This window comes from Phyllopteryx taeniolatus, chromosome 10 (genome assembly GCF_024500385.1).
Source record: "Phyllopteryx taeniolatus isolate TA_2022b chromosome 10, UOR_Ptae_1.2, whole genome shotgun sequence".
In the NCBI taxonomy this organism is placed as follows: Eukaryota; Metazoa; Chordata; class Actinopteri; order Syngnathiformes; family Syngnathidae; genus Phyllopteryx; species Phyllopteryx taeniolatus.
Window position 1 is genome coordinate 24,670,222 of NC_084511.1, and position 22,295 is coordinate 24,692,516.

At 40.9% G+C, this 22,295-nt stretch overlaps 1 long non-coding RNA gene across 3 annotated transcripts in view; it reads right to left on the minus strand.

Annotated features, from left to right (window-relative positions):
• Positions 1-232: 232 nt before the first annotated feature.
• Positions 233-22,295, minus strand: part of LOC133484831 (uncharacterized) — a 33,947-nt gene continuing 11,884 nt past the window's right edge. For all 3 annotated transcript variants that reach the window (XR_009790508.1, XR_009790506.1, XR_009790507.1), the window contains 2 exons: positions 8,553-8,824; positions 233-877 (listed from right to left, as the gene is read on the minus strand). This is a non-coding gene — a long non-coding RNA (uncharacterized LOC133484831). The remainder of the gene's footprint in view (positions 878-8,552; positions 8,825-22,295) is intronic.

Here is a 22,295-nt window from a genome sequence, read left to right on the forward strand (position 1 = left end):
ACACATTTCAAAAGGCATGCATGTTTGCTTAAATGAAGACTAGATTACTTAGTAAATGGTCCATAAGTGTGAATGTGAATGGTTGTTTGTATGAGCTCTGCGATTCGCTGGTTACCACTCCAGGTTATACCCCTCTCCCCCTAGTCAACTGGAATAGTACACAGTTCATCCGTAACAAGCGCTATAGAAAATGGACGGATGGACAAACCATATACAGTTTAATGTGTGTGCCACAAGGCTCCATCCTCAGACCACTGTTTTTTACAGACTACAATGTAGTCAAAATTACAAAGACATTGTTTGAACAATGAGATTTCAATGCCCCGTGCCTCTTTCCCAAAGTCAGCTGGGATATGATCCAGCTAAAACGCACCACAGTAAATGGAGTGATTAATTTTTTTCACCACCAGAGTACAGATAATTCAGGAATTGTAATGAACACATTAGAATTTAAGTTGTAAATGTAAGTGAGTGCTTCTGACAGTTTTTAGGCCAGCAGAGAAGGCCTTGCTCAATGCCTTCAGAAGCTGGTGATAATTTGTGAGATAAATTATCATCCAATAAATCTGTTTTTCAAAAAGATAAACCCAACGCAACATCAAGATGGGCTAGACAGGCTATCAATATCCATGGGTCCGCTCTTCTTAGGTCAAAGGTGACGTTGTGTTGCTTTCCCTTCAGATCAAACAGAAGAGGGGCAGGGGGTCCTCCAGGGGGAGATAAGATGTGGGTGTTTGATTTCACATTCTGGATAGATGACTTTTGCAAACCTCCTTCAGATGACACCAGCACGCGACGGAGATGTACCCCCTGGTGTACCGTCGCATGGTCTTCGTTAGGACCATTTGATGGCTCTAAAAAGATGTGCAACAGGCTGCTGTTGAAGAAGAAAAAAAAAAATAAAAATTGTTGGAGTCGAAAAGGTACGACACAACTTTCTCACATGATAAAGTACTGCAAACACTCAACATTCGTCAACATTCCGCTTGATTTTTGTATTTCTTGGAGCGTCGTAACCGCAGGTTGTTATCTGAGCCTTTTGGGAGGGCGATATCATCTGCTACAAAACGTTGAAGATCACATTCCAAACATAGATCAGAGGAGAACTGGGAAGGAAAAGTGTTATGAGTGTAGCATATTGCTTGATGTTAAGATAGACATTCCAGATAATGTTGCGGGATGGGTGGAGACCGAGCTGAGCATTTTTTTCCCAACGCCAGAAATGGGAAACATGTTCCTGTGAGAATATAAAATGCTGTTTTTTGTGCTATTTGCTATTATTCAGACTATTTTCCAGTGTCATGAGCAAACTCCCGCACAATACGGTACACTAGTGAGATTGTGAGCGGTGAGAGTCAGCATCGCTTATTGCGTGTTTCTTAGTTGTATGTCTCTGAATAATTATTTTCCCATCAGAAGCCCTTTCTCAGTCTAATTTTTGTTGTTTTATAGCTTGAGACCTCACAAAATTATAAAATACTAGCGTCAAAGTCACTGTTCTGCTTTTCACAAGAAAAGATAATCTTCTTAGATTTTTGGTCAGAAAATTGTTTTTTTTTTTTTTTTTTGGGTGCAACCAAGCCATATTCTACTGTTGTTACTGAAGAACGGAGAAAGCCAGAAACAAATATTTGTCTGGTGAAAAAAGTTTTCTTTTGATAGGTTCAGTGCTTATATTGTCACTGGGTCTTGAAAGATCAGTCGAAATGCTCTAAACCGGCTGGAAATATGAGGAACACTGGTTTGAAAATGGCTGGCAGTAAAAGAATTAAAAGTGGCTCAGGATCTTCCGACAGGCTAGCTGATTGGATCTTGTACGCAGAAAACTGTGTGGTTGGTGGTTATTATGCAAATTAACCTACCTATTAAGTCACAGCTGGGCAGAAGTGCAAAACGCCTTGCTCAAAGGCATTTTCAGAAATAGGCAGAAAACAAAAGATTTACTTGGTTGTTTGATTTCACACTTGGGCAGGCCGTCCAAATCCATCTATTTGTATACAAAACATTTTTAAACATGTCTCATTTGACTTTGCTCCTTTAATGAATAAAGGTTTCACAAGGTTCAACATATCCACAGTCTACTGTTTCCAGACTATGAAAAATGCATCACATCTCACATTAGGTATGCGTCCCGTTAGTGTTAAGTCATAATCAAGACGACACCCGCTGGGCTTACCCAGAAACCCCACATTTCACACGGACTTCATTAGCAGCCTCTCTAATTGGCGCGGCTCCCTTGTGAGAGTTAAACGCTGCTATGCTGTGATTGGTGGAGCCACACTATTTGATAACCTGATGGGTTTTATAAGTGTAACATTGCCAACTATGTGTGTACACTCTCACTTGCCTGCGAGGGATTCGAGTCCGGCATCAACAGCAGACGGACAAGTCAAAGGTCCTCTGTAAACTGGCCGATTGGAAGACGAGATCCCAAAAAACGTGATTAGGGATTAATCGATAAAACGATAAAACTTTTAAATGTCGCTGAGGAATAAAGTCGACACATCTACTTAGTCGACTGATTTTTTTTTCAATCCCTATCGCCTGGTGTAAATGAGGCCTTTGCCTCGTCCTGTTTTTTTGATGGGTCGTTTTTTTTGTATTGCAAATTTACACCATATTCACACTTAATTTTAGGACAAATTACGAGTTGTTTAACCGCCAAACGCTTCTGGAACTCTTCTGTGCATAATGAAAGTTAATAAAAGTCTTAAGACCCTCTCAAGAGAAGAATTTACAGACTTTCTTTCTGCTCTCACTCCTGGATACCCAACACCTACAAGTTCAATAACTTTGACTCTGCTCTGCATATACGTGTGTGTGTGTGTGTGTGTGTCCATTTGTGCGCTTCTACAGTGAGTTGCAACAATCTAGGCCACCATTATGTTTTCTGGTAGCCGGCAGCGAATGAGGGAATGGTTTGAGTTAGAGTGAGAGAAATGGCGTGAACCGAGAACTAGAAGAGAACAAAAAGTCGGCGCTAGTGTCTATGACAGCAGAAGCCACAGGACTCTTGTTTAAGCCTCAATTCCACCCCCTCCCCCCACTTACAAACTGCATTCAAAGACTCGCTTATGCAATTTTTGATTTGCTCGCCCATAAGAAGCCCAGAAACCATTAATGACTCCAGCGAGCGCTGTTGTGCAGTATGTAACTGTAGCACATGTGCACAATAACAGGGTAACAATTTAAACACAATGGGAGACTCTGTAAAGGTGAATTCAAGGGATTAAAAATATAAATGTTGCTATTAGCGGTGCTTGTGTGAGATTATATGACAAAATAACCACTTCATAGAAGCACAGATATACACACTATGATACCTCAACATTTTCATTTAAAGGTTTCAGAGCATCCCAATAAGCATGGTAAGACTCACTCCTGCTCTATGCACAGTCAGTGTTGCAATATTTGTAGCCAATTTGGCAAAGCTCATAAAAAAGAAAAATTTCAATTGCCATCTTTTCATAGAATCATTGTCGGTTCGTCTTTTCATTGTAAAACTATAATATATTTATATATGCTTCAATAATTAAAAAAAAAAATCTCTGGCCGGGGTGAAAGAAAAAAACTTTCCAGCATCTACAATACCTCTATGATGGGGTACATAGATCGGGGGGGGGGGGGGGGGGGGGGTTTGGGGGTAACTATGTTTCACTATTAGTCCACACAAATGATTTCACCAGTGTTGTTATCGGCCCTTTTCCAGAAATGACTTTCTTCAGGCTTCCGATTGGCTATACTGCAGATTGGGGTTAATACAGCCACCTCTCGAAAACACTCCAGGGGTGCCAATGTTTTTAGCCGTGACTGTATTGTCTATTATATATATATATGTCCATCCATTCATTTTCTACACTGGTTATCCTCACTCGGGTCGCGGGCCTATCAAGAAAAAAAAAAAATCCATCTTTCGTTATTCTGGCATTTAGCAAATAGAAATAATTTTGGTAATCCTAATTGACCTAAAGCAGGAAAGGTTTAATCTGATTTTGTCAGACCGTCAGAGCGCTATGTTGATTTTTATACAGTCATGGCTAAAATTAATCAAAAGTAAATAATGTTGAATAGAAAAGGGAAATTGTTTATTTTACTAATTAAATAATGTATTATCATTTAAAAATATATTATTTTGAATTAAACTGATAAAATGAAAATTCTAACATGGCCTAAGAAGATCAGCTAATATGCAACTCAATAAAACAACACCACCAATAAAGCCACAATACATACGAATATTTGTTTATTGATACCTATATGTTTAATTTTATATTACAGATAGTATGCCTGCGGTCTCTAGTATTGTGCCTCCATTCTTCCTTCTCACTAAACCTACTGTACATCCTGATACGCCAAGCACTGCCTACAAATCATTTACACAACTGAGTTCACAACAGCGGCACGGCGACCAACTGGTTAGGGCGTCTGCCTCACAGTTCTGAGGACCTGGGTTCAATCCCCGGCCCCGCCTATGTGGCGTTTGCATGTTCTCCCCGTGCCTGCGTGGGTTTTCTGCGGGCACTCCGGCACACTTTCCTCCCACATCCCAAAAACATGCGTGGTAGGATAATTGAAGACTCTAAATTGCCCGTAGGTGTGAATGGTTGTTTGTTTATATGTCGCACTGCGATTGGCTGGCAACCAGTTCAGGGTGTACCCCGCCTCCTGCTCGATGATCGCTGGGATAGGCTCCAGCGCTCCAGCGACCCTTGTGAGGATAAACGGCTCAGATAATGGATGGAGTTTACAACAGCGAAAAAACATTTAAACTCTCTCTATTAACTTTTATTGGCCACACACAAATGACGGTAGTTAAACGAGGCAAATGCATAAAATTTAAAGACGTTTGGTAGGACTCTGAATTATTTTTAAAAAGGAATTTTATGCTGAAACCAAAAGAAAAGTTTGCTATTTGCGTCCTTACAGCATGAAAATCAACAATGCAATTTGAGCTTGTTTTTTTATTCGTCATACTTAATCGCTGGTATGTTGAGAAGGTGGGCAGAAGAGCAGGGGAGACGAAGCAAATAATAAAAACATAGGAGAACGGGACAGAACAGAGGCCAATTTGATGGTGAAAGTCAAGATAAATGAGGAGAAACAAAGGAGGAGGCTGTGTTGTATTCTGGCTAAAAATGTGAATCGGTTCTTCCTGGGAGTGTTTCACAGTGCATACTAATGAATGCGGACACACTTGTGGCCGCAGACCACCTGTTTCCTCTGAATGCATTTCAACGATGTGACCTCATAACTGGTTCCAGCCTTATGCTTTGTGTCGGAACGGTGTCATTGTTTATCACAGCTGGGTTGCATCACCCACTTGAATGCAAGTTACCTTCCAGGTCAAGTGGAGAGAACTGAATTTGTCTTCGCCAGCCTATTCGTCTCCCTGGAAGTTCAGGGGGTGGAATATTCGTCGGAAGGTAAAAATGAGACCTAGCCGGCTGGTGTGTCACAGCAGTGGGGGTATGAAGAATGTGTGTAAGGACTCAAAAATGGCCCTTCCCAACCCAAACCCAAAAATTCCAGCTATGAAGTGGCGACCATCTTGCGGGACAAAAATATTCCACAAAAGCACATATTTTCATATATTTTCTGTACCGCCTTGTATATTTCAACACCAACTGACTGATTTGTGAGTGTCTCCAATGAGAATATGGACAAGGTTGACTTGAATTTGATGTTATTTTGCCCTAACAATAAAAATAGCTCAATTTGAACTCTTTGAAATGTCAATCCGTCCAAGTGGCGACCATCTTGCGGGACAAAAATATTCCACAAAAGCACATATTTTCACATATTTTCTGTACCGCCTTGTATATTTCAACACCAACTGACTGATTTGTGAGTGTCTCCAATGAGAATATTGACAAGGTTGACTTGAAATTGATGGGTTTTTTTTGCCCTAACAATAAAAATAGCAAAATTTTAACTCTTTGAAATGTCAATCCGTCCATCCATTTTCCATTTGTCCTCAATACGGTTCAACAGCATTTATAAATGATTAACATTGGCCAGTGTTCGTTATGGTGTTTTATGCCTCTGAAAATACAATGTGTATGACATTTTGGAGCGTAAAAACACAAATCTTTGTCTTTCCTTTTTATACTGTATAATGTGTAATTGCTTAACAGACTAGTCCCTTGAAAGCTACAGTATATAAACCTAAGTCGCTACTATATTTGATTTTACGGGCTGGCTCATGGTCCATATACTCCTGTCGCCAGCCAGACGAAGAACCATTCATATTTACATTCACACCTAATCAACAATGTTAGTCCATCTTATCTTAATTTACACTGTATGAAAGTCAGAATAACATGGGAATCTCCCGAAATGTATATTCCAAAAATTGAGGTTTGTAAATGTAAAATCTGATTGCACAAATTACATCCATGATAGTTTTGATCACATTCCAGTATGTAAAAACAGTGGCCTAAGGATTGAGCCTTGTGGCACACCCATTGTAGTGTGTATCGTTTATCCATCCATCCATTCCATTCTATAGAGCTTGTCACAGATGAACTGGAGCCTGTCATAGCTGACTTGGCATGAAACGTGGTACGCCCTGGGCTGATCGCCGGCCAATTGTAAGGCACATTTAGACAAGCAAGAATTTACTGACATTAACACCTAATAAACCATGTTATTCTACCTCAGGGGTGTCAAATTCATTTTTGTCACAGACCATACTGTTGTTATGGTTTCCCTGAGAGGGCTGTTATGACTGTGGACCCGTTTGAATGTATCATTATTACATTATCATTATTACATACTTACAAACGACATCACTGATAGTTTCGACAACATTCTATCTAGTATGTAAAAATAGTGGTCTGAAGATTGAGCCTTGTTCCACACCCATTGTGCAGTATATGGTTTATCCATCCATGAATTTTCTGTCGCGCTTGTCTTGAAGGAACTGGAGGCTCCCAGCTGACTTTGGACGAGAGACAGGGTTCATCCCAAACTGGTTGCACATATAGAGAAACACCCATTCATACTCACATTCACACCTAAGGACAATTTTTAATCTTCAATGCACCAAACGTGCATGTTTTTGGAAGGTGACAGGAAGCCGGAGAAAACCACACTAGTACTGGGAGAACATGCAAACTCCACACAGATTCTAACCCACGACATCAAACTGTGAGGTCGGCGTGGTTACCACTTGGTCACTGTGCTGCCTGTCTTACGTAAGCATAACCAATACCCAGTATTGTAGAGTGTTTCTGTACAACTTTGACATAAGTGAAACTGAAACCATCAAACGTTTTTAAGCCACAATGTCCATCACCCTCCCTCCTCAATTGTATCTTGCCACATGTGATAGACAAGCAAAAAATGTTGGCAAAGTCTTCATGGAGCTTCATCAACATTTCCAGCTGTCTGCCATCTCGTCTGTCTTAGATTTTGCCGTCCTTCATCATACTAGCCCTCGAAAAGCAGCTATTGTTCAAACACTGGAGGGAAGGACTTGGACGTCTCGTATGACGGTGCTTCAATTGTTTGAATGAAATTTTTTGAGCGCATAATGACACCAAACAACACAGTCTTCAAATCGGTGTGCGTTTTTTTAAACTATAAATTGACTTTAAATGTATCTGACATGTATTTGGAATTGGGGGACACAGGCTTCGTTGAATGTGTCGTTGCATAGAGCTAGCTCTCTTTAACTGGGTGTCCGGCCTTTCTCTTGGCAAGAAATAACACATTATTGGAAAGACTGTTTTGCACAAAGCTATTTGTTTGTGTTTCTACACGCCGTTCCGCTCTTTACGTGATTTATTTGACTGCATTGCAGGGCTCGGCTCCAGTTTCAGGCGGTTGAGCCAACATAAACCTTGTCACAACTCTGAATTCCTGCCTAGGCTACAGCTTCCAGGCAAAGCTACAGTGGATCAGTGCAGGATAAATAAGAGAGATAAGCTCTGCCAGTGCCCTACATAGCACATGAATTGGGCAAAGAGCGTCCAAACCATGACTTGGGTACGCCACTTGAAACAGGGCCTGTGTCAATCAGAGTCGGTGTTTGATTACATAATAGTCAAAGTCTATTATTTCCAGTGTCAGTTTTAATAAATATGAAAAATGAAAAACTAATTGTTGAGCTGGTGGGGTGTATTGCTTGAGGTTTGAACACAACAAGGCCTTGTAAATGGGAATCAGTGACATCTAGTGGAATATATAAGACCAACCTGACACAAATAAAATCTGGACTTTTTCTTTATTCGTTTGATCTGGAATATTTATTTGTTTTGGAATTAATGAGCATGTTGTGGCTTGCCCAACGTGAATTATTAAACATTGTTTGCACTCTAGGCCTATGTTTGCATTTTATTCTTATTTTAATAATTATTATTATGTATTTCTGGGGGATAGGAAATGAAACCTTCTGCGAATAACCCCCCCTCCCCAAAAAAATGTGAGTAATTCACACCCCAAAAATCTTTATAATTGCCAATCCCAAAACACTTTAATATCATTACATTTCATCTTGTCATATCATCAAACTCATATTAGAACTTTGCTCTTAAAAATAAATGACTTACAGATTATAGGATGAGAAGCTCAGTCGTCCGGGAGGGGCTCAGAGTCGAGCCGCTTCTCCTCCGCATTGAAAGGAGCCAGATGAGGTGGCTTGTTCGTCTGGTTAGGATGCCCCATGGACGCCTCCACGGTGAGGTGTTCCGGACACGGTCCAACGGGAGGAGGCTCCGGGGATGACCAAGGACACACTGGAGAGCCTACGTCTCAGGACCCCCCGAAAGAGCTAGAAAAGGTGGCTAGGGAGAGGGAAGTCTGGGCGTCCCTGCGACCCGACCTCAGATAAGCAGAAGAGGATGAATGGATGGATAGATAGTTACAAATGTAGGAAAATGAATTCAATTATAAATGGATGAAAAATTACAATATACATGAATGAGGTACAGGGCTTGCAGATTTATTTTTTTATGCACCAGAAATGTGCATGTGCATGCGGTGAAATTTCTCCGTAACTTCCACTAACAACCCAGTCTAAACTTGGCTCCTACCCAACATACAAAACCAGCAGTCTCTCAGTCGAGATGCATCACTTCAACATACTTCCTTGACACCAATTACTTCTTTCCTATTAGCCATTGCTTTAGTGCCATGTCACATTTTAGAGCGTTACAGAAAGTGCACGGGGGAAAAAAAGGGCAAATTGCAGAGCAAATATAAACAAAACCATTCACTCACTTTCACCCCTATGGACAATTTGAGTTTTCGATGAACCAACCAAATATGTTTTGGGAATGTGGGAGAAAGCCAGTGTAGCCAGAGAAAGGTTACACAAGTACAAGAAGGCAGCAGCCGAGATTCGAACCGTTTTAACAAAGCTCAATTGTTAAATCAGCAGTTAAAGCTTTAATGTCCGCGTGTGAAGGACAGCATCTATGAACTGAGGTAATTACAGTTTACTTTTTCTTCCTGGAAAAACAGAAGCTTCTATTTGGAGTAAGGCGCACATTTTTATTAAGTGGATAAGACACTCTGATTACAGCAAAATAACGCATCTATTACATCTACTATTTGAGGAAATACTGTATTTCCTTTAGCTTGCTGAGTCTTCATCGGTAGTTACATGACCCTGCTTAGCTCCCTTTTTTTTTGTATCACCACTCAATCCAATTATTGTTACAATATATATGCTTTGTGAGTGAGACTTTGAGGGTTTGTGTGTTGTGTTCAGTTATGTATTCTTTATTAGAGTGTCATGGAGCTATTAGTGGTAGCAATGAAGTGTGCAAGGGAAGAAAACACCATGTTAATGATGGATGGGATCTGACTTTGACTTAACGATGTTAGAAAAGTGTGCCAAAGTGAGTGTGGGTGGCAGTTTAGCTTGCCCCTTGTCATGCAGAGTTCAATTGATTTTCATATTTTTGCGTGCTTAAACTCCAAATTATGAATTAAGTAAATACAGCGGGACAGTTTCTCACTCAGTAAATCTTGACTCAACGCTGTGGGGTTTCTATTTTGTTCCCAAAGACATTTAAACAGTTTAAAAATAAAAAGAAAGAAAAACTGGAGCGACTGTGTCTGCACTGAAGAAAGCCACTTTTTAAAAACATATTTTGGTTTTCTTGTGGACTTCGAGGGGAATTTTTTTACAGAAAAAAAAAAAAAAAAAAAAAATAAGGGTCAATTTCTCCAGAAAGTAGTTACATCTCCACTCTTTGCGAGTGGGAGCCTTTATGCCTGAGTGAATTTGAGACGCTGCTCAAATGTTTGGCAGATGCCGAGCAGTTAGTTGATCGCAGTGTTGCTCTGCATCAAAGCTCTCATGTTCTCATTGTGCCGAACAGCAGACACAATGAAGTAGTCAGGAGGGAGGAAGATGCCAGCTGGACTGAGGAGTCGCTTAACTACGCAAATATGATACAATGCATTAATACTGATAAGCCTTGTTGGCGTACTGTGGTCATCACATGATGCCTCACTGCGATCCCCTTGTGTAACTTAAGCAATTTGTAACCATCACCCACTCTTGGCCTCTGTCCCTTTTAATTTAAAATTTCCACAGACTATCTCCGTGTAATCCTCAATTTAAATCCATATACTGTATAGTGCAACGGGCGAAATGTTTTGACTTTGTTCCCCGCCAAGATGAACCATGTCCCTTTCAGTCTCACAAGCTCCGCTGTGGTGTAAAGCGACCTGGGTTACTTACACCGAGCAATTTTAGGATGCCGGTTTGTTGCGCGCGTAATCAAGGATGCGGTCACATTGTCATCAATCTAAACGTGTCGGCACCAGATGCGGCGTGGGTCAGGCGACGTACTCGCGTCATCCGTGGACGTCGAGCATTTCCCACAATTCTGTTCTTAAAAATAAAGTCAGGCACATTCATTCATCATCGGCGATATATCAGTAAGTGGGATGTGTCAGCTTGATCGTACCCAGTGAAATACATGTGCAGCGGTTCTCATATCTGGCCTGTATTAAAAACTGTGATATGTCAAGAATCCTGTGGGCGGTGATGGAATGCCCACAGTTTTCTTTGCCTTGTGGGGCAGATCTATATTTAATGTAAAGTATATATCTGGAATGCCGTGGAATCTACATAGCCCCAAAAGTTCATGACGGGTTGTAAGGGCAGAACAGGATCACTGGAGCCTCAGGATTCCCCATGGTGAATTGTGACTATACTTTTACTTTTTTTTATAGCCAGAGAACTGAAATACAGAATTCCATCCATACATTTTCTCAGTGGTGGGTAGTAGGCCTACTTTGTTACTGGAATTAAGTAGATTTTTCAGGAATCTGTAATTTACTTAAGAATTTATTTTTCTGATGGCTTTTTACTTTTACTCCCTACATTTGAAAAGAGATACCTATGTGTTTTACTCCGTATTTTATCTTAATAGGGTGGTTACTATGGCAAGCCCTCTTAACATTTCACAGCTAGACCGGAAATGTTTTGTGAATACCTGTAATTTAGTCTTGCCAAGTCAAAAAGAACATTTCAGATATCCGCAACTACGTTTCAACGCGCAAATGCAGATATCAACTAATATGTGAATTACGGATATCTGCAACGGAATTATAGATATCTGTAACCCCATTTAAAGATATCTAACATTTGATTCTGACTAGTCATAATTTCAGTTCCATTCAAGATATCTACATGTCCCTTTTTCAGATATTTTAAATTCAATTATAACCGAACGAGGTGTCATAATTCAAATTACAGCTTAGTCAAAATGGGGTTGTATATCTCCAACTGGAGTTACAGAACTCTACAATTCAGTTGCAGATATTCGTAATTCACTGGAGGATATCTGCAGGTGAACTGTAGATACAGCATCTGTAATGAGAAACCCCACACATGAATGGCAAAAGTGACGTCACTTGTCCGAGGCGAAATGTACCCATAGTTGTGGATATCTGAAATATTCTTTTTGACTATGCAAGACTGACTTACAGACATCCCTATCTGTTGTTTTGACGAGTCATAATTCTGTTACAGATATCTTGAATGAAAATGTATTTACGAAAAATAAATAAAAAATAAAAAAATACCTTTGAAATCAAATGTTGAATCCACTTGCCATAGGTTACTGTTTTCAGCCTTCATGGATGACAACACAATGCAAGTATCTTAAGTTCATAATGTGAGCACGTTTAGCTTCGTTCAATACCGGTTATCCTGTTCAGGATTGCACTGAGCTGGAACCTAACCCAGCTGACTATTGCCAAAATGGTAAACGACACCCTGGACTGGTCGCCAGTCAATCACAGCGTACATCTCGAGAGGGACAACAATTCATACTCACATTCCCACTGTCACTAAGTGGGATCTGAACCCAATCTGCCGGCACGGAAGTTACGCGAGTGAACCACTACAGCGTCAGAGACTCGAAATAGAGAATCGTCCCGTCCCATTTCTACATTCCTTACAAGTGTTCAATCAACATGGCAGCATACTGTACTCGCGTGTTCAACTCGTGACATGCCAGTCAGGATTGTCAGTTTGGAATGCAAGCTAAGGGGAGAAACCCTGGTGAAAGTGTGGTGAAAGCAGTGTACAGTTGGATTCAGTGTGCCATTGTTTCCATCGTAAATAGGTCCCAAAATATCCGACCATAACCGTCCCACTTTTCGGCACCCTAAAGCAAGACCACCAGTTGCAGTGGTACAGTACGGTTCACTTGCCTAGCGTGTAGCTAGACACAGCGCTCTGACGAATTTGCCATTTGTGTTGCTTGGTTTGAGCCCAACCATACCACACTAAAGGGCTTAATTGTAACGCGTCTTAATAACTTCCTAGCAAGCTTCTAACAGTACCGTTGGGTACTGACTCTGGGCCGAGATACAACCAAACCGTTAGCATTCTCATGTCGCTTTTGAAAGTGGTCATTCTAAGCAGGAGGTTTTTTTTGAATGAGGGTGGTTCCGAGTCCATGATGGCCCACTTAAATCCAGACAATTGGGATTTGGCCAAGGTATACTTAATGTGACTCACCATTAATAGAGCAGAGTGGAGACTAGACCGGGTTAACAGGGTTGCAATTGGGTGGTTCCTCTTGATATAAAACAGAGACGAACCAAATTATTTACACAGCGAATGACAAATAGTCAGCCCAGACACAAAAATAGATAAAAGATCGCCCAAGTGTGATATTTTCCTAGTATCTGGTCTATGTACAGTATGAATCGTTCGGTTTTACTCATTCCTACGAAGCAAAAAAAGTACGAATGTAAAACTTTTTCTCAATTACATACTTCCTAAAATGTATTAGTTTTTGCCATTGCCTGAATCCAACATCTGGTTCCAAGCTTCAAGCAACAAGTGAGGCACTAATCGACCCGTAAATGTGCGGTTTGGTCGTGTTGGGATAGCCTTTCCGAGGAAAAAAATATCATTGATCCAGACGAGTCAGGTCCAAAGTGTTCCACGGTTCAGAAACAGGCTACCTTCCAGCTTCTCTTCTCCCCATTTTCTGTCACTCTCTCCAACATGAGGCGAAGCCCAGCGTACACCCATTAAGCCGAGCTGTCAAATTAGCGGCGATTGTGCGATTATTTGCTGAGGTAAACATGTACGTCTTAATATCATAACAATGCTAAGAGAAGTGAGAGCATTACTCATTCTTTCCCCGAGCCAGACGTCCATTGCGGGGACGGGGATTTTTCGCCGGCATGCATCCAGGTACAAACCACATGGGTAGCTTTTACTGCGTCAGAACAATGGTTTTCAAGTTGGCCACACATACTGAACCATAGTGGTGCCACGGTACTTGTATCATTTGGGTTTTCAAAATTGAGACCATGTTTCCCCATAAAGCGGTTGCTTCCTGTGGCATGCGAATGTGTTTTTGAAAAATAATGACAGCTCGCAAGAGCCAGCAGTGAGCCTCTGACAAGAGCAGAAAGCCACACCAAGAGGTTTTCATTTGGAACCATGGCAGTGGCGGCGACAGCATTTTTATGATCTCCATCGGACACTTTTTGGGCGAGAGGGAACTTTTGGCGCATCTCGATTCGCCTTCAATTGAGTGCAAAGGAAAAGTTAATAACATTTGTCAAATCTGACACATTTGCGCTAGTGATTAACACTAAAAGATTTAAGCAAGCTGACGTAAAGCGCACAAGTGTCAAACTGACGGAAAGTGCACTGGTGTCAAGCTCGTGACCCAAGGGCCAGATCCGTCCCTCCGTGTCATTTTATGTGGCCTGAGAAAGTATTTTTCTTTCTGTTCAAAATTAGTCAGAAAAATGATAATCAAATGCATGGGCAATTATGTAATACAGTATGATGGGTGCGGTTACACACCCAGTTCGTAAACAAATACAATGCACCTCAGCTTCTGGCGAGAAGACATGATGACTAGACACATATAAAAAAATAGGGCAGTACAAACACAACTTAATAAACAGCATCTCTCCTAGTTTTTAATGCATAATTCATACTGTTACAGCTTCAATTGTCTGCTTCCTAAAAAGAAGACAAACTATTGTTTCAATAAGAAAAGAGCTGTTGATATTTCAGTTTGTCATTAAATCTTTACTTGTTTGTACAAAACATAAGTGGTTTTTCATTTTGTTCCCTTACTGTACCCGATGTGAACTGAACCACAAACTTAAAACCATGTACCAAACTGTGATTTATTTTGTCGTAGAGTTAAACCCTGACCAATTATACATGTACAGCGGTGCCTTGAGATAGGAGTTTAATTTGTTCCGTGAACATGCTCGTAACACAAAAACACTTGCATCTCAAATTATCTTTACACATTAAAATGAAGACAAATTAATAAGTTTCACAACTACTGCAAAGGCTAAAGAATGTATGCCTGTGAGTATTGTTATATTGCCTGTCTTCATGTGATGCTGCACAGTTTGTGTTCAAATATACATTGCTTTAAACTTTATAAGACTGCCACAAAGATGCTATTCATTAGCTCATCTATGGCGTTTCCCAATATGTGCAAGTATTAAACTCTTCGTTTTATGTTTAGCTTAACAGTAAACCTCAACTGGGAGTGACTAACCAGATTTAAGACTTTTGGGGTTTGTTTTTTTTTGTTTGTTTTGTTTTTAATAAATTGTTCACTCGCTGCTAAACTACTGCTTGTTGTGAAGTGAGTTGAGTTCACTGCCAGTTATAAATATGTTGCAGCTAACAATGAAAACAAGATGGACACCCTTGGTAGAGTGAAACAAAATTGTAATGCAGTGCGCAAAAGCTTGTATAATTCAGAAACTAAACACACTGGGAAGCATCAAACATTGTTTCAAATGTTTTGTGTTTCAATATCTTTGGATCATTCACAACCCTTTATCTTGGAAATTATCCAGAAGGACTATGCAAAAACAACATTTATCTTCTAAAAACCTTGGCTCCAGAGAAACTGACCCACTGTTAGCATTTTTAATCAACATTGTTAAACAAATCTACATGGTCTGTAGCAAATGACTTACTCCATATGCTTCCAAAAACATTTGGGTGAAAAACAGTGGAACAAATGGGAAGCTTATTTGGCCAATTAGACTGACAATTTGTGAGTATTTCATGTGTGGCGTTTTGTCTTGCAAAAGGCAATTTGCTTTGTGTCATCATGAAACATCTCCGGACCTTGTTTTTGTTTGTTTTCCCTTTGTGGACCAGAGCATGTATAATTCAAGTGTTTATTAAAATAAATAATATTAATAAACTAAAGTAACAAATAAAACGGTTAAATACAAAAAGATTTAAAACTGGGGAGCAAAAGGTGCTACCAAACACTTAGGAAAAAACTGTGGTGCAAGGCAAAAGCAAACAAAAGCACCCAAACAAAAAGCAAAGACCAGAAAAACAGGGCTTACGGTGATGGGAAAAGGGAGCAAGGATAGTCGCCAGAAAGACACCAAAACTCATAGGAAAAGGGACCACAAAAACTAAGAGTAAACTTGACACAATATTGCTGGGACGAGACAGGATACAAATGGCTAAAAACAAAATAACAAGAGGAAAGGTCTGACATCATTGTAGTGTGCATGCTGCGCTTAAGACTGGGAGCTGTTTACCAATTGCTCCCAGGTGCGCTTCCTTGGTCACTCCACCCAGCTCACCGCACCCCCTAAAGCAGGGGAGTCAAACTCATTTTGTCACATCGTAGTTATGACTTCCCACGCAGCGCCGCTATGACTGTGAACCCATATAAATGAAAGATTACCTCATTTACTGTAATTACATACAGTATACACAACACATTGATGAATAACCAGTTTTGAAATCAGAAGCCTATAAAAACATTTCCGTTCAAAGGTGGACACGAGAAAAAAAATCTATGTATTTCTGTGGGAAATTTTACATATAGTGGAAAACTATTTCACATTCATAACTGGAAAACCAAATTATGTGGAAAAGAACAACACACTCGACAAACACGGTGGACACAATTACCGTAATTTCTCGTGTATAATGCAAAATAAACCAAAAATGGTCAAAAGTCAATAGTGCGCATTATACATAAGTGTAGGAGAAAATGAACAAGACTTTCACATTTTATAAATGTATGCCGCCATCTAGAGGTTATGAAAAAGCTGTACACTTTCATTCCACTATGCCACCGCCCCCTAGAGGTTATGAAAAAGTTGTACATTTTCATTCTAGTATGCCACCTCGATGTTATGAAAAAGCTGTAGACCACACTTTCATTCCAATATGTCAGGGGTACATATGACTGCATATATGTACAATTCTGCTCATAAGTTTACATACCCAGGATGAATTTGTGAAATATTGTTTTGTTTTGTTTTTTTTAAATATGAATGATGACTGAACAACAACCATCATTAATTTCTTTAAAATTAAATGTCTTTCACCTGGTCCTTCATGTTTTCTTAAAAGAATTGCACACATCTTACAAATTCTGCCTGGGTAATCAAACATATGAGCACAACTGTGTCCTTTCTCATTTACTAAATAAATGTAGGGCTGTGAATTTCAAAATAAGAGCAAGTAAATAAAAAAAATGTGTTTATATAACGTGCTTAACTTTAGAATAATTATTTGAAAAAAAAATATCAAAATACCGATAATACTTCATGTTTTGATCATATGGGTGGAAGCAAAATTATGCATTGTAAAAAAGGCATTATACATAGGTAGAAGGGTCAACTTTTGGGGTCCGCATTATACATGGGCACGCATTATGGATGAGAAATTACGGTAAGCAGTTAGGACAGCATATTTTAAGTACACACAAAAATATAGAAATGTACTACTGATTACATTACCTTTTCTACAAAATTCTACTTAATTATTGTGAATTATTACATGTACTGCAGAATCCTGCTTTTTCACTCTGCTTCAGTGAGGTTATGTTAGAATAAATCATAAGAATGCCAACGGTAATTTCCAATACACCGCATGCATGCGCACACCTCCTCATGTTTCCCGGCATTACCTGAGAGCATGCCCACAGCCTGATTAAAGAACACCCGATACGACGACATCAGTGGTTGCCATGACGGCTAACTGGCGCAAATTAACCAGAGTGTGGTGGTCATTTCCCCTGTTAAGTGCTCGGGGAGGTCGCTTGGGCTAACGTTACACCAATCACACGGAGTGCTCCCAGTCGAGTGTTCGGATTTCCGAGAGAAATGGCACAGGGGCAGAATAGCGTTGTTTCCGCTTTTCTTCCCCTTCATAACTTATCCTTTGTATTTTTCTGCTTGTGTAAGTGCTTACTAATTGAGCTTCATCTTCATGCAGCCAGCATATTACATCCGTTTATTGACTTTCATTCCCCCTAATTCCTCATCCCACGCATCTCTTTTTCCATCTTGTGATTTGTGTCCCAGGCAGTATGGTGGGCCTCGTGGTTAGCACATTGGCCTCACAGCTCTGAGATTCTGGGTCCCAATCTCACCTCTCATCCAAAGTAGGCTGGGATGAGCTCTAGTTCACCCGTGACAAGGACTGCAGAAAATGGATAGGTGGATAAAACATACAGTAATTTGGGTGTGCCACAAGGCCCAATTCTCAGACCACCTTTTTTACATACTAGAATGTAGTCAAAATTAGGTGAGCCACAATCGCAAGGATGATAAACACTTGAAAATTGATAGATGGATTTGAGTACCGTGCTCAATCAGATAAGCGAAGTGTACTCAGTATGAGGCAGTACAATTCTGTACTAAAATAAACAGATCAACTTGTCAAATTAATACAAGTCAATTCAAAGTAAGCATTATTACCACATTCCGGCCCCGCTCCGTGCCTGCGTGGGTTTTCTCCCACATCCCAAAAACATATGTGGTATGTTGGTTGAAGACTCGAAATTACCCGTAGGTGTGAATGTGAGTGCGAATGGTTGTTTGTTTATATGTGCGCTGCGATTGGCTGGTGACCAGTTCAGGGTGTACCCCGCCTCTCGCCCGAAGATAGCTGGGATAGGCTCCAGCACGGCCACGACCCTTGTGAGAATAAGCGGGACAGAAAATGGATGGATGGATGGAACAAAGCATACATTTCTTTAAAGACAAATAAACTCCTCCTTTTGCCATCAGGAGGAAAAAAACAGCAACTGTAATTATCTCAATTCATAGACGCAATTCATATGGACTTTTGAACTCTGTTGCTTACAAAAACGGCAGCACCTACCAAGGCACGAAAACAAGTCTCTCAGATGAATGAAAGTGTGTAGACATAAAGAGTGATCGTTCCACAGTGTTGCGTTGTGTTATGTTCCAAGAAGCTACACGGATTGTTCCTGCCATCATTTCTCTGTCACAATCCTTTTTATTTTGTTTTAAACCTAACTTGAGATAGATTTCAAATTACCAGCAAATTTGTTTAACGCTATTCCAAAAATGCCTCATCTGAACTGTCTGAGGGTGTTGCTAATGTTTGTGGGGAGTGTAAATGGACAACGGGAGGAATAGCAGGTATTTATGGAAGGGAAAGTTATCGGAGACAAAAGCAGAGGAATGGTAAAAGCTACACAGACAGACCCCCCTCCCTCCCCAAGAAAAAAATATTTAAGACTTTGTGGTATTAAAAACAAGCTGAAAAATGACATGGTTGTCATAACATTTGTGGAGGAAAATGTTTCTAGGAGTGATGCCGCTTCCACCCGCCTCTCCAGGGAAAGATTTAACATTCACTGATGTCTGGATGACTAATGGCCTTCCCATCGAAGCAGAAATTATTTTTCCAAACTGCTGTTTTTCCCTTTTGTTATTATTCCTTTATATGTTTTTGGCCTGCGTGCAAAATGTCATCAGCATAGTGTGTTAATGCAAATGCAGATAGAGATACAGAGGAGGTCCTATGAAGCCAACAGGAGTTGATGGATGGATGGCTGGATGAACTTTTTTAACAGCTTGTATACAAACAGTTAGGTCTGTGGAGTTCCTGCCCACCCGTCAAGTTTGAAACTAAACCAAGTAAATCTCCCTCGTTCTAAAAATATGTCCGAGAGGAAGACATTCTGTGCCACTTTTATGTAACGGTGGGGCTAATATACATAATAACTGCGTTTCTCTGCCTATGACATGATCATAATGATAATATCGTGCAGAAACATCCACAAACCCCAAGGGTTTGACAAAAGCAAGACACAAACATGTTTTAAGACACCTGATTTTAAAATTGGAAAAAAAAAAAAAAAACCTTTAAAATCTCTTTAAAGGTTTCTTTTGATTTATGACTTTTTTGAAAAGTCTTCTCTCATCATGTACACCTCTATTTACCTCCAACTTCCCTCTCCACAGCTCTTTGTTCTACTATGCCGCTGGTATTTAGGCAATCCTACTACTTCTAAAGTCGCAATAACTCCTATTTTTTGTGATACTGTAATTGTTACCTTTCTAATTGCAGTAGCCAAATATTTATTGCCCACTAAATTAAGGAGTATTTAGTCGGAAAACTAACAAAAACGTTAGTTCTGTGACGTTGGACAGAAGCAATAGCTGGGTGACCAGAGGAACTTCACAGCTGGATGCCAGGTAGTTCAACCCCCCGTACACACACACACACACACACACACACACACACACACAGACACACACACACACACAGTTTAAAGTGGCCAAGGAGGCCATTAAATTAACGACAGGTATTCCGTCCCCAGACTGCGGACATAAAAAAGGGTAATGGAGGCAGCTGTACAAGCACATAGATCAGACAGAAATACAACGGGATACCAACTCATAATTATGTAAATTTGTATTATCCCCCCCTCAGCCACCCCACCCCCATTGTGCCGATCCATACATGCGGCGCAATGCAGCGGGCACGTCACCAAACACAAGTCGACCCCCGACGCTTTGACAACTCCAAGCAATCAAGTATGTGTTGTCTATCAAGAGCTAACATTTTTAACTAACGCTAATCTGCGCATCCAATAAAACTCATTGCAGCTCTGCTGACCTTTGCGTTTTGACATTGTGTTTCAGAGATTGTAGACCTGCCATGGCTTCAAAGTGACAAATCTTCAACCCGCTGAGCTGCCAAGTTACGGGCGGAGAAATTTGTTGTAGGGGCCGTGTTACGTAAACTACGGCCTACTTTTGTCAAAATGAAGCTACTGAACTCACTTCAAAATGTCGAACCAGAAATATGCGCGAAGTTCAAGTATTTGCATGCCAGTCTGCATGTGGGCTAAATTGTGAACACCGAGTCGTTATCGTGTTTGTGATTGATCGGCGGGAGGTGCGGTGTTCCTCTCAGGTTACCGCGTTCTGGACTGTATCATTAAAAACCTTCGAAATAACAGCACGGTTATTTACCGCATTTCTCATTGGCCCCTGGTTTTGAGGTAATGCAGAGTAAAGAGACATTTTACAAGCACTTAACATTAATGTTACGTTCATGAGCTCACTGCGTTTTACACACTAACCTTACATGTCGCCCCCTTTTTCCTCACTCTTCCTGCACTGTAAAGGCGATTTTTTTTTTTTACTTTTATGATAGCCTCAAGCAGCGCAGCCTTGTGGTAGATGATGCACTGCCAGGCTGCACTGTTGATTGTCTTAAACATTTACAATGGCCTTGGCGCGGGGATGTGTGCACTGCGGGGACTAAAAGAATTTCAGCACATTGTATAGGACTTACTTGGCAATAATTCACACACACGTGAAAGTGTTTGAATAAGATGAGGTCATGCGCAAGCCCCACGCGGAGAGGGCCGTTAACTACGATGCCCTTTATACTCCTGCAGCGGGTCCCTGAGCTGCCATGCGTTGCAGGGTTTTTTTTTTTGGTTTTTTTTATATGACATGCAGCTTTCTTTGTTTTTATATGTCAATTATGGAGCATTTAGCTGCAACATGTTCGAAAAAAGCCGCCTTAGGTTAGATCCTGCCCCAAGTGGAGGAGTTCAAGTATCTTGGGGTCTTGTTCACGAGTGAGAGAAGAATGGAACGGGAGATCGACAGGCGGATCGGTGCAGCGTCTGCAGTGATGCAGACTTTGTATCGGTCCGTTGTGGTGAAGAAGGAGCTAAGCCGAAAGGCGAAGCTCTCGATTTACTGGTCGATTTACGTTCCTACCCTCACCGATGCTCACGAGCTGTGGGTCGTGACCGAAAGAACAAGATCCCGGATACAAGCGACCGAAATGAGTTTCCTCCGCAGGGTGTCCGGGCTCTCCCTTAGAGATAGGGTGAGAAGCTCGGTCATCCGGGAGGGGCTCAGAGTAGAGCCGCTGCTCCTCCACATTGACGGTGAGGTGTTCCGGGCATGTCCGGCAGGAGACCCCGGGGACGATCAAGGACACGCTGGAGAGACCGTCTTTCGGCTGGCCTGGGAACGCCTCGGGATCCCCCCAGAAGAGCTGGATGAAGTGGCTGGGGAGAGGGAAGTCTTGGCATCCCTGCTAAAGCTACTGCCACCGCGACCCGACCTCAGATAAGCGGTAGAAAATGGATGGATGGATGTTCTAGTAGGCTTTTCCTGACATTTGTTCTTGCTTTCTTGCAGGAGCCTGGAGGGTTTTAACTACCATTTGTAACCGTTCATAATTCCTTGCACCTTGATGAAGCCTCAATTTCCAGCTGAAGAAAAACAGTCCATAGCATGATGCTGCCACCAACATGTTTCACTGTAGGTATGCTGTTCTTTTGGAGATTAGAAGTGCTGCTTTTGTGCCAAACATATTTTTGGGACTTATGGCCAAAAGGTTTTCAACCTTGGTTTCAATGGACCATAACAAAATCTCCCAAACACATGTGGGAAAATGTGTTATGGTCCAGTAGTAGTAGTAGTAGTAGTAGTAGTAGTAGAGTACCCTAAACTTTTTCAAATCACTGCTGAGATTGACCAGCAGATGTTCACGT